At 37.7% G+C, this 13,193-nt stretch overlaps 1 protein-coding gene across 6 annotated transcripts in view; it reads left to right on the top strand.

Moving 5' to 3' along the window:
• The window catches only part of Galnt13 (polypeptide N-acetylgalactosaminyltransferase 13), a 560,713-nt gene that overhangs the window by 448,167 nt on the left and 99,353 nt on the right, over nucleotides 1-13,193 (top strand). The window lies entirely within an intron of this gene.

Here is a 13,193-nt window from a genome sequence, read left to right on the forward strand (position 1 = left end):
AGAAGAAGCAAGATGTGACTGTCTTGCTGAATAAGGTACCGAGCCACGTGTCTAACATAGACAAAGATTAATAGGTTAATATAAGTTATAAGAGTTAATAAGAAGCCTGAGCTAGTAGTCCAATCAGTTCATAGTTAATGTAGACCTCTGTGTGAATTTTTTGGGACTTAATGACTGTGAGGAACAGGCAGGACAGAAACCTCAACAATAAGAAGTCATGCTTGATTCTGTTCTTGTGTGTCTAGAATCCTGTTTTAAGCATTGTCAGGTTTTAAGTGGAAATTCCACCACATATTAGAATATTATATGTAAATGGATGTTTTCTATCTGGACATCTGGTATCAAATAACCAACTCAGAGGCTGAATATAAATTTTAAATGCTAGGCCAATAGCTCAGGTTTATTATTAACTAGTCCTTAAAACTTAAATTAACCCATTTCTATTAATCTACCTATCCTCTAGCATGTATTGCTTCCTGGATGGCTGACTGCCTGTTGTCTTTCCTAGATCTGCCCTTCTTCCCATGATTCTCAGTCTGACATTCCCACCTACCTTCCTGCCCAACTACCAGCCTGTTAGCATTTTTATAACCAATGAGCACAATACATATTCATAGTGTAGAAAAAGATTGTTGCCCAAAAGTGACCAATATTTTTATACATTAAGTATATTTTGAGTTATGTTAAACTTTTGACATTTTTCAATTTTTTTCTAGCTACATACTAATCAATTTTTATTTCATTTTCATTAAGTTGATTTTATGTCTTTCCACAGTTTAACTGAGATTTACACAATGAAACTGTAAGTCCATGCATTTCATATTTTTCAAAGGAACATAAGTTGTTAAGGAGCAAATTAATAATCATTTGTCATCATGTAGTCATCATGTCTTCTTCAAGATTAAATACTCTACGTATCTCTGAGTACTAAAAGCTTTTAATTGGCTTTAAGAAGATGCATTTAAATAAAGAGGTGTATTTAACAATAGTTGATTTTATTAATTTGGGGATTGATTGAAATTAATTAGAAGCCTTACAACTCATTGAGTGCATTGAAAATGTGCATCGCAATGAATGCATAAATAGGTTAAAGATTTATGTTCTCATTGCTTTGATTGCTCCTGATAACGATGTAGTTCTGGGAATCTTAAGGTTGAATCAGTTGCTTCATATACTCATTAACTTCATAATTCACTAGTCTGTGGTCTCTTACACCTCATTCAGGCAGAGGAAAAGAAGTATTTTCCAGCTCTCTTAAGTGAGACTCTTCTTTTGTACTGAGTCTTGTAAGTATTAATAAAAATATCTTTTGTCTATTTTTTATTACTTTCCTCCAAGCTTCATATTATCTTATGATTATCTTATTAAAGTATGATGTCTGATGTGGAGTCTCAAGACCACTCCAGGATCTAATATGACTACATATTATGATCAAATTATATTTTAATTAAATTTAAAAACCTATTAACCTTGACAACAAGGTGTTTTTAGTTCAGTCCTCGGATCACATATGAAAAACCAAACCTAATGCCATGTAGTCCAAGTATGAAATTGTAAGAAACAGGCAGATTTGAATGCTGAGTGACCAACCAGCCTAGCCTACTCAGAGAACTCTGGATCAGTGAGAGATTATTTCCAAAACCAGGTGCATAGCACCTGGTGCTCAAAACATAAGCTTGTTCTCTACACCAACACATGAATATGTGAGTATCCATGTACTTTCACTCACACTTACATGCATGTACACAACACTACACACTCACAAACCAGTAGAGTTTTCACAATGAGTTTGTATTTACTAATTCGGTTCATGTGTTTTCATTCTTCTGAATGGGACATTTGTCAAATTTTGTGCATAATTACAGTGTTCATAACCTAACATTACTTTGCAAATATTTGCCATGTTTAATCTTTGGTTTCTTTAGTTGACAAGAATCTATACCGAACAAGATATTTGTCTTTTATTCATGGTCCTGTGAATGTGTTCAGTTGTTGAAAGCAGAACATGTTTACAGCTCTTCCTTATTTCTGTCTGCATTCCTTATCTGAATAGCTGTAATAAAACAGGACAAAACAGATTTTGATGGGCAGTTTCATTCTAGACCATCTGTTCATCTTTGCTGGGAAGCAGAAACTTGGACTTAATTGTTCCATGCTTGTAGAGCTACTTAAATGTAAAGCATGGTGATGAGAATAACACAGTTTCTCATTTGCTTTTATTTCTACCACTGTTTTTTGGACATCTCTTCGTCTTCCCTTCACAGAGGACAATAGTCACACTGATCCTGCCAATGAAAGCTAAGATGTGGTTCAAAAAGAACGGGGCTCCTTTTCTAGGTGATTTTGAAGCACAGTGTCAGTGTGTCATGTCTAGACTGTACTCTACTGTGTTGGAGATTCAAACAGTAGAGAGACTGTGTTTGTGCCCCAGGTTAAAATGTCAAGGGTGAAGTGAGAGTGTGGCTGTGAGTGAGCAGGTGGACAGTGTAATACCAGAGCTGATCACAGTTTAGGAAATATATCTGTTGCTGGCAGCCATGTTACTGTGAGCTACAGTTCACCAATTATAGGGTTTCTGGGACTGAAAGACCATGCAACTGTTGACAATGACCTCAGTCTTGGGAACTGAAAGGAAGCAAAGGTAAGACATAACTGTCCCTTCAATTTTCTGAAAACATTCATCAGATTTGCTTCATCTGAGTAAAATACAAAGCAAATCAATCTTCTTGTGATCCAGGGTTCATAAATTCATCCTCCAGGATGCCTTTGCACGTCTTATAATATTTCACTTGAATGTAAACATAATTACTGGACAGTAAATAAAGATTTTCCTTCCCCATTGATTACTTAGTGCATGTTGCGAGAAGCATTGAGCTGTACAAGCTTAGCTTAAAACAGAGCAGATGGGTAGGTAAAGGTTTACTCAAAATCAATATGAATTAGATTTCCAAACAAAATTAATTATAAGTTAGAATGCCTATTTTCTTTTACTTAATGTGGTAGAATGCTGTCTACCGCAATCTGTTATGTTAGATTGAATGAAAACGTGGCCATAGATCTGAACAAAAACCACAAAAGGTGTTCTGAACGAAATGTATTTTGATGAGTGTAGATATAAATATGAGGAACAGCCCTGGCCAGTCATATCAGCTTAGACCATAAAACCCAATATGGACAAGTTCAACAGAGCCACCATATTCAGGCTGCTCATGTGTGTTTCAGCATTGCCAGGGCATAAATTTTAATTTAAAAACAACTCGTTGCATATATAAATATCCTGTGTAGGGACCATATTTTGTTTCTAAAAATGTGGTTAATTAAAATGAAATTCTGAGAAAATGTGAGTAATAAGAAAGGTGATTGTGGTATTTTCTGTTACTAGCTATTACAGTGTTTGTCCTTCTTTCTTGATTGAGTGTTTGCAGAAATTTGTGCATATGCTACCCTAGTTTACTTCTGCCTCCTCGAAACATAACAGTGCTGATTGGATGACTTCAGTTAAGGGGAGATCACTATCATTCATGTCCTTGTTTATGGCTCTTGCTTACAATGTAAAGAAAATGACAATATACAGTTCAATTACTTCTATATTCAGTTTTCTTTACTTTGACATGAACACAGTCTAGATACTCATATTCCTGGATATTTAGCAATAGAAAGCATTTTGCTTAACACCTTTGCTAAAGAGAGTTGCATGTTTGGAAAGATCAGACACCAGAGGTCGGTGCAAGGGAGGTGTAATAGCTTGGATTTTACATTAAAAGGGTAATATTTCATTGAAGATGTGAAAAACATCCTAAAATGATTGTGAAATTTCATCATTCAACTGAAAATTGCCGTTAGATGATTGTGTTTAAGATGTCATGTCTGTATGCACATCGATTATAATTTGTCATGTTGCACCTGTATGGCTTTCAATACTTCTCAAAAATCCATCATAATAAATAAGACTATTTAAGAACTCTTTATTGAACTCATTTTTATATGTATGTGGGTGTCTTTCTTCTTCATTTGCTGTCATATTATTATTTAATATATATTTTAAAATATTTCAGCTAGGCATGATAGATTTGGTTTATACTAAGACAGTATCACAAGTTTATTTTTTAAAAAGTACTCTATTTTGCTTTTAGTTGGTGAGGTCAACAATAAACCCTTCCAGTTTTAATTCAAGGATATATTATTTCTCCATCTCTGTATCAGAAATTAGAATGAATCTTCATCATCTGTCATTTCCATAATATACAACATTGGCAAGTTATATTGAGGACATTATGCTGAAAGACCACCCTGAGGGTCTTAACCATATGGAGACCCTCACCCAAGAACCGAGTCCGAGCCACTGGATGCAAAAGCAAGAGGCAATTTTTTTATTGCTCACATAGGGTCTATGGGTGCGGCAGTCACCTGGAGAACTGAGCACCCCAGGCTGGGTTTTGGGGCAGATTATATAGGGAAGGGGCAGGCAGAAGCGAGCATACAGAAGCAAATGCATAGTTACAGGGGTCTCATAGGTCAATTTTAATGAGGCCATGAGGTCATGTCTAAGACAGCTGTCAGTGTTCCGCTAGGTGCCTGACAGTTTGGGGACTTTCCATTTCTCCCCCTTAATCTTGTTCATGCGAGTGGCATAACTCTTGGTGTCAAACCACAGGCATCCTGTTATGCAGACTTGACGATAACATCTGTGCCTTTGTTATGAGCCCCAAGACCTTGTTATGAGCCCCCAGTGTTTGGTTCAAGCCTTGCTTATAATGGCGTTACAGCAGCTAAACAGCCAGGCGGGGGTCTTTCAATGCTGATTGGACCAAGTGAACAGGAGGGATCAACCTCTTTGAACTTACTGATAACACATTTGCACATAAGAGAATGGGGAAAAAAATCTAACCAAAGTTTAAGGATCATCTACCTCGGTGAGATTCTTAGGAGTCCAGTGATGTGAGACATACAGAGATATTTCTTTTAAGATGAAAGATAAGTTATTACATCTGTCCCCTCCCACCATCAGAAAAGAAGTACAACATTTAATCGGCCTATTTGGATTCTGGAGACAATCAATTCCTCACTTGAGTTTGTTACTTCATCCCATATAAACAAGTGACTCAGAAATCTTCTAGCTTTGTATAAGGCCTGGAACAAGAAATCAGCAGGTCCAGGCTGATGTGGAGTCTGCTCTATCAATTATACGATATTATCCAACAGATCCGATGGTATTTGACCTGTTAGTGGCAGATAGGGATGCTATTTGGAACCTTTGTCAGTGCACTGTAGGTAATTTATAGGGCAGACCATTGAGCTTTTGGAGCAATGCTCTAATATCTTCTGCATACAAATTTTCTTCCTTTGAAAGTCAGCTCTTGGCCTGCTATTGGGCCTTAGTGGAAACTGAAGTTTCACAATGGGGCCACCAAACTACCATGTGATTTGAGCTGCCCATCATGAGTTGAATGTTATAATCCACCAAGTCTTAAAGTAGAATGTGCATAGTAGCAATCTACTATCAATGGGGAAGTAGTATATACATGATCAGGCCTGAGCAGGTCCTGAAAACACAAGCAAATTGCATGAAGACATGCCCCAAATGTCTATGATTTTTACTACAGTTATATTGCCATCTACTGCCAAGGATGTGCCTACAGTCTTTTCGAGTGTTCCCTACAATGGGTTGACTGAGGAAGAGAAGACTATGGGTTAGTTAATGGTAATTCTCCAGATTATGAAGGCATCAACCAAGCTGGGTGGTGGTGGTGCATGCACACCTTTAATACCAGCACTGAGGAGTAAGAGGCAGATAGATCTCTGTGAGTTCGAGGCCAGTCTGTTCTATAAGAACTAGTTCCAGGTCCAGGACAGGCACCAAAGCTGTACAGAGAAACCCTATCTTGAAAAAAATAACCAAAAATAAACCCAAAAACAAAACAAAAAAAGCACCAACCAGAAATGGACAACTGCAACATTGACACCCATTTCTGGGATAACCATGAAAGACATCATTGAGGGGAAATTTTCATAGTGTACAGAACTTCAGTATACATGAAAATACGTTTTATTTGGAGGTAGAAATTGACAGATATGCAATTCTTCACTGTTTGGTGGACTGCATTCAATGAATTGCCTGGATGGTCAAGGACTTTGAAAGAACATTATTGGGAAATTGAGGAGAAATATTTGTGCAAGAAGTATGTGAATGAATCTCCCCAAGGGTGAAGGATGTCAAAGCACTTGTGTCCCATGTAAATGCTTGTCAAAAGAGGACTTCAACTGTGGAGGAGTTTAATAATCAAGAAGATAAAGTGACCCATTCTGTGGACAGTCAGACTCTTAACCCAGTCATTCCTCTCATTTTCCTGGGCCTATTAATGGAGTGGCCATGGTGACAAAGATAAGGCTTATATATTGGCTCAACAACATAGAATTCCACTTACCAAGGCTGTTATTGCTCTAGTCACTTCTGAGTGCCAGATCTGCCAACAGCCGAGACCAACACTGAGCTCCAGATACGGCATCATTCACCAAGGTAACCAACTAGCGAACTGGGAGTACATTCACTATTCTGGACAACTTCCAGAAAGGACAACACTTTGTCCTTACAGGAGAAGATGCTTATTCTGTTTTTGTATTTATCTTTTCTGAACATAATGCTTCTGCCAAAACCACTATACATGGACTTATAGGATGCCTTATCTACTGACATGGTATTCTAGACAATATTGCTTTTAACCTAGAAACTAACTCCGCAGCTAGAGAAGTTCAATAGTGGGCCCACAATCATAAAGTTCACTGGTCTTAGCTTGCCTGCCACTATACTGAAGCAGCTAGCATGATAGAAAGAAGGAATGGCCTTTTGTGCACACAGTTACAGAGTCAATTAGGATGCAGCAACCTGGAGAGCTGTGGAAAGATTCTCCAGAAATTGGTGCCCAATTTGAATCACTGTCCAATATATGGTATGGTTTTTTCCATAGCCAGGATATCAAGGAATCAAGAAACAGTAAGGGAAGATTTCACTATCTGTCTTAATGACACTTGGTGATTCCCCCCACTTGTTTTTTGCTTCACGTTTCCAGTATTTTAACTTAAACTGGCCTAGAAGTTTTGATTCTCAGGGGGACAGTGCTCCTGCTTTGAGACATAACAAATATCCTATCCTACTGGCTGCTCAGACTCCCACTGAACACTTTGGATTACAGATGTCATTAAGCCAACAGGCTAAGAAAGGAATACCAGTAAGAGGAGAAGTGATAAATCCTTATAACCAAGTGGAAATTGGATAGCTTCTCCATAGTAGAGATAAGAAAATTTATATTTTTGAGTGCAGGAAATCTTTCATGGTTGTCAGCTTGACTAGATCTAGATTTAACTAAACCTACAAATGGAGGTCACACGTGTAAAGGATTTTTGCTTAAGCGGAAGATGGAAGATCCGCTATAATCTGTACCTTGAGGTAGGATTAGACTATTTAATGCAGATCATTTGAATTGGGAAAAGGTGTGCCTTTAATATGCATCTTGAAAATGGAATACTTACCTGCCAGGGGAGATATATGGAGTCCATGATGATCAAGGTGGTTTTTCTAGAACAGGTTTACTATTGCACTTTGGATGTATTCTTATCTTGTGCTTTTATAGCATGATGTAGAATAAACTTTATCTTCAACTTGATAGCTTTGCATTCTCTCTACATTCTCCCCATCTCTTTCCCATTTCTTGCAACTCTCTCTCTCTCTCATTTGTTCATTCTCTCTCTCTCCCTCTCTCTCTCTCTTTCTCTCTTCCTCTCCTTCTTTCCTTTACCTGTTCTCTCTATCTCTCCCTAACTTTCATTTTCCTTCCATGTGAGCCACTTCAGCATATTGACCTGTCACAATGGGGAGAAGCCTTTATTGATCCTATTTTATACTACCCAGTATCTATCAGCCTCAAACCTCTTCCTGAATGCCAGCTGCAATTTGATTTAACAGAGAAAAAGATAGGGAGACAATCTGCTAAATCCCGCCGCGTTACTCCCTAAAGATTTGTGCTGAAATACATCGGCAGTTTGAGACAGCATTGGATGGTTTCTTTGTGGCAAAAGCTCACTGCTGCATTTAGCAAAGAATAAATCATCTTTAAAATACTGTCTGCAAGTGGCCAGGTAGAATTAAGACTAACAAAGAAAACCTGTCTTTCCCTAGCTTTTCCATTTTCTGGTATGGAGACTACACAGTTCAGTGTTGTCTTTTAAATTCCTTTATTGTATTGAATTCATAAAGTAAGTCTTCACACACTCAGACTTAATTCATGGACAAACATACAAACTCATTTTTGAGGGGCCATATTTCCTTGCACAACCTTTGAAGTTCCATTGTTCTCTACTATGTTAGTTTCTAATTTTCCCGATTGAGAGTCTGTTTGTCTCAATGTTATGACTCTCTGGGGTTTGCTAAAATTTTTATGAGCCCACTTAAAGTTTCTAAGTCTAGCTACTGTGTTACCTCAGTTTGGTTAAAATGCAATCAACTTGATAAGCCAGATGTGGGCTTCTCCCATCATCCCACTGCTGCTTAACCACACCTCTGTAGTCATTACTGTCTTTCTATTAGGGCTCAAATGTTCCCAAGCCTTGGCTTGCCTCCAGCCTCTTGGAATATCACTCTGAATTATGTCTGTAAAACTTGCTGTATTTTTGAAGGGTATATATCTTGTCCATTTATTCTATGGATTTCCATGAAGGACCTAGCGACTGTTCTGCCAGCTCTTGTTATCTTGCTGAATCCATCAGCTAATTGCAGGGCCTCTTCTTTTAAAGCAGCAGTTTTGTTGCAATCACTATTCTGCACACTCTGATCCACTATTTGTACTCTGACCCAATATGGTAATGAGAAAAAATTAAACACACTCCAAAACATATAGCAAAGAGCACTGTGATGAAATAAAACGTTATAGCTTTAGCTTGAAATTTAAATATGGGCTAATTCTTTGTCTAGGGAGAGTTTTTTTGTAAAGCTCTTTTGAAACAGATATAATGGATAAAGACTTTATCTAAACAGAAGTGTTGAATTGACTCCCTAGCCTGTACCTTCCATGTGTTTATAAGATTGTGTTTTTAAGTCAATGTCTTTATTCATCTGAAAATATCACCCTAGTGCTTTATCCCATCTACAAAGGAAACACAGTCAAGCTCCGCTCAGTGGTTGGCATAAATGTCTCAATTCCTGTAAAACCACCAAAAGAAAATAAGATAGGAGAATAAAAGTGAGATGGTCTCAATCTTCTACCTCTAAATAATTCTTCTTTATATAGAAGGCATATAAGATCTATCATTTTTGGGCTGAAAATTATATAAGCTAAGAATTGTATGATTATATATGGAATAAAATTCAGTGAAAAGTATACGAATTGAGCAAAGTTGTAATAATGTGTCTTTGTTGAATTCAAATCATGTCATAATACCTATCTGTTATCAATTAAGAATGCCTTGAAAGAAAAAAATAGTTTGTAAAATTACAATTATAGAAAGAGAATTTCTAATTGTATCTCATAGAGTTAATATAAAAATTAATTTTCAATTAGCCATATTATAGGAAGTATCACAGTACAGATTCCTTGTCACCCAGAACACACTCAATCAAACTTTATAAAGCATTAACATATAACTCAGTGTTACACTGTGTCAAGAATCTTCAAATTCCAATGGTTATAGAACATTAATTTTAGTCATTCAAGGATTAAAGTCACATTTCCAGTAAATTATATTAAGATTGGTGACAGTGCAGAGGACAGAAAGCTAACCACCCTTAGAACTGTGTTGCATCCAATAATATTTGTAAATCAGGCCAAACTTAGAAGGTTTTCTTCTGGTTTCTGTGAAGAACTTTATGTTTCAGTACCACTCTGGTTTTGTATTTTGGATATTGTTATACCTTCAAAATTATTCTTTTGCTTAGTATTGTTTTTGCTAGCTGTAAAATTATGGCTTTTATATGAAGTAAAGGATTACTTCTAATTTCGTGGGGGAATTGCTAGACTTTTCATGCAGATTGTATTACATTTATAAATTTTTCTTATTATGACCACATTGTCACAATACTAATTGTGCCCTGCATGTACATGACCCCTTTATGTTCTAGTATCTTCTTCAATTTATTAAGTATTCTGAAGATGTTGCAGAACATGTCTTTCACATGCTGTTTATCATATACATATATTATATATATTATATATATTATTCTCTCTCATTCTCACACACACACTCATGATTGTTATATCTCATTATTAAAATTAGTGAATTATTTCTGTACATTTGACTTATAGATTTCCATAACATACAATATGAAGATTATTCAGAATATATAAAATAACCATAAATTTGAAATTTCTAAGAATCCCAGGGAATACTGATTTATGTATTTCTGAATCTCAACACACAACATGCCATTATGTGAAAACCCTGAGAAACTTCCTTTTGTCCTTGCTGAGTTATAATTCTAAAATATATTATTGTTATTGAATAAAGGTACCTTAAAAAAACAATAAGGAAAATCAAATTAGAAATAGAAATTAGCAGAATGGTTTGTAAAATAAAAATACTACCACAAGGGGATGGAGAGATGCCTCATTGGTTAAAAGCACTGCCTGCTCTTCCAGAGGTCCTGAGTTCAATTCCCAGCAACCACATGGTGGCTCACAACCGTCTGTAATGAGACCTGGTGCCCTCTTCTGGCCTGTAGGCAGACATACAGGCAGAACACTGTATACATAATAAATAAATAAATCTTTAAGATTTATATATAAGATCTTATATATAAGATCTTATATATATATATAAGATATAGATCTTATATATATAAGAGTACCACTAGAATAATACAAATTAAGAAGGCAAAATGCATAAAACACGGAAGTACTGGTGCAATCTTTTCTGGGTACCAAGGTTGGGAGCTGCCAATTGCCCCAGTGCAGGCACTGTGTCTTTTATATCCTTTAGGATTGTACTGAACCTTGACTGGACAAGCACTAAAGTCTGGCAGAAATGTCTACACATTAGTTGCTCTCATCTTCTTTGTTCCGGAGGTATATACTGGCCACAGTTACCTACATATTCTGTGGGTGAGGCTTGCTTTCCATGTTCCTAAGACTCTCCAGTTTGTACAGTTTTGGGTGGCTAATATTTTAATCCAGGCATATATGGTGGATTGGCTGAGAATGGCCTCAATATGCTCATATGTTTGAGTACTTTGTCCCTAGTTAGTAGAAGTGTTTGGGAAGGATTAGGGTTGTGGCCTTTTGGAGAAAGTGTAGTATCTCTAGCAATGATATCTGAGGTGTCAAAATCCAAGTCTGGCCTCTTTCTGTGTCTCTTTTTCTTTCTACCTGAGCTCTTTACATTCTTATCTGCAGGTAGCAGGTAGAGAAAAAAAGAGACAGAGAGGAGAGCTACTAATGTGCCATGCTTGTGTGCCTTGGTCATGGTGCCTTAACTGTCAGTCACTAAGACAGAAGCTGGTACCAGGGACACAGGCATTGCTGTGACAAGTCTGGCCATGTTTGTGTTTAAAGGAATATTGAATATTTGGGGACTGTGAAAGGAAAAAGTGATTGAATGCTTTATGCATGATTTAGTGAATCATCCTTGTAGGAACTGGAAGACTGTTTTACTGAGAGCAATGTGAACTGTCAGGGATTAATTCAAGAGGTTTCAGAGGGAAGGTGTATTATCAGTCAGCATAGAGACAATTTTTATGATAGTTTGGCAAAGAATGTGCCTGGTTTTCACCTTGGTCTTAAAAATCTCCCTGGGGCTAAATTGAAGACTCTTGGACTACTATTGGCAAAGGAAATGTCAAGACAACATAGGGTTGACTTTCTTGAGACATGGTTATTAGTGATCACCTTTTGGGGGAATCTCCAGTGAAAATGAACAAGCAGGAAAAAAAATATAAAACATACAGTTTGAGGATATAAAAGAACCAGGACACATAACACTGAAGCAAAGTCCTGTGTCTGAGCAAATGAAAAGCTCAAAGGAAGTCCTGGAACTAAATGAAATAAACAGAGTGCTAATGGGAGCTCACCAAATCCAACTGGACCGGGACTGAATGAGCATGTGACCAAACCGGACTCTCTGAATGTGGCTGAAATGGGTGGGGGGAATGATTGAGAAGCCATTGATAAAGAACCTTCATCTGGCGATGGAGGGAGATAGATAACCACACTGGAGCACTGAACTGAGCTCCCAAGGCCCAGATGAAGAGCAGAACGAGGGAGAACATGAGCAAGGAAGTCAGGACTGCAAGGGGTGTGTCCATCCACGGAGACGGTGGGACTGATCTAATGGGAGCTCACCAAGACCAACTGGACTGGGACTGATGGAGCAAGTGATCAAATCAGACTCTCTGAATGTGGCTTACAATGAGGGTGGACTGAGAAGCCAATGATAATGACACCGGATTTTGATTCTACTGCATGTACTGGCTTGTTGGGAGCCTAGTCTGTTTGGATGCTCACCTTCCTAGACCTAGATGGAGGGGGAGGGCCTTGGACTTCGCACAGGACAGGGCACCCTGACTTCTCTTACGACTGGAGAGGGAGGAGGAGGAGGAGTAGAAGGAATGGGAGGGAAATGGGAGAATGGGAGAAGGTGGAAATTTTTAATAAACAAATAAAAATAAAAATTAAAAATTAAAAAAAACACTTCACCCAGTTCATCCTGCATCCTGCGAAAGGAAAAGGCCCTAGATATTCCCTACACCTAAACAAAAATAATAAGCTTATGCAAATTCAATTCAAGGACGGACTCAATTTCCAGCCTCAGCAAGCAGAACTTGGCAGTTTTATCCATGTGCTTCTGGTTTTCAGAATTCCAAAGGATACAAGAAAGGAGTTATGGAGTCTCCCTCTACAATTAAGGAAAATCCCTGAGACTAGGTGTATGGCAAGGGAGTCTTTGCTTAGAGGCCATGTGGAGGCCTTTGTGTGAAGCTATGAAGGTAAAACCTGGATTGTGTTGCAGACTTCAAGATGTTGGAGATCATTTTGGGTCATCGGATGCTTGTGGATGCCCCAAAATGTCAGCCTAATTCTACCTTGTCTGAAATCCAGAGAGTTTTAGCTTGCTCAGTGTTGTTAACAACTGTGGCTACACACCCTGACCCAAGTGTGTTTTGGATATTAACATGGCCAATACAGTTAGAACCACTCCACCCCGATCAAAGG

This window comes from Myodes glareolus, chromosome 21 (assembly GCF_982192425.1).
Source record: "Myodes glareolus chromosome 21, mMyoGla1.1, whole genome shotgun sequence".
NCBI lineage: Eukaryota > Metazoa > Chordata > Mammalia > Rodentia > Cricetidae > Myodes > Myodes glareolus.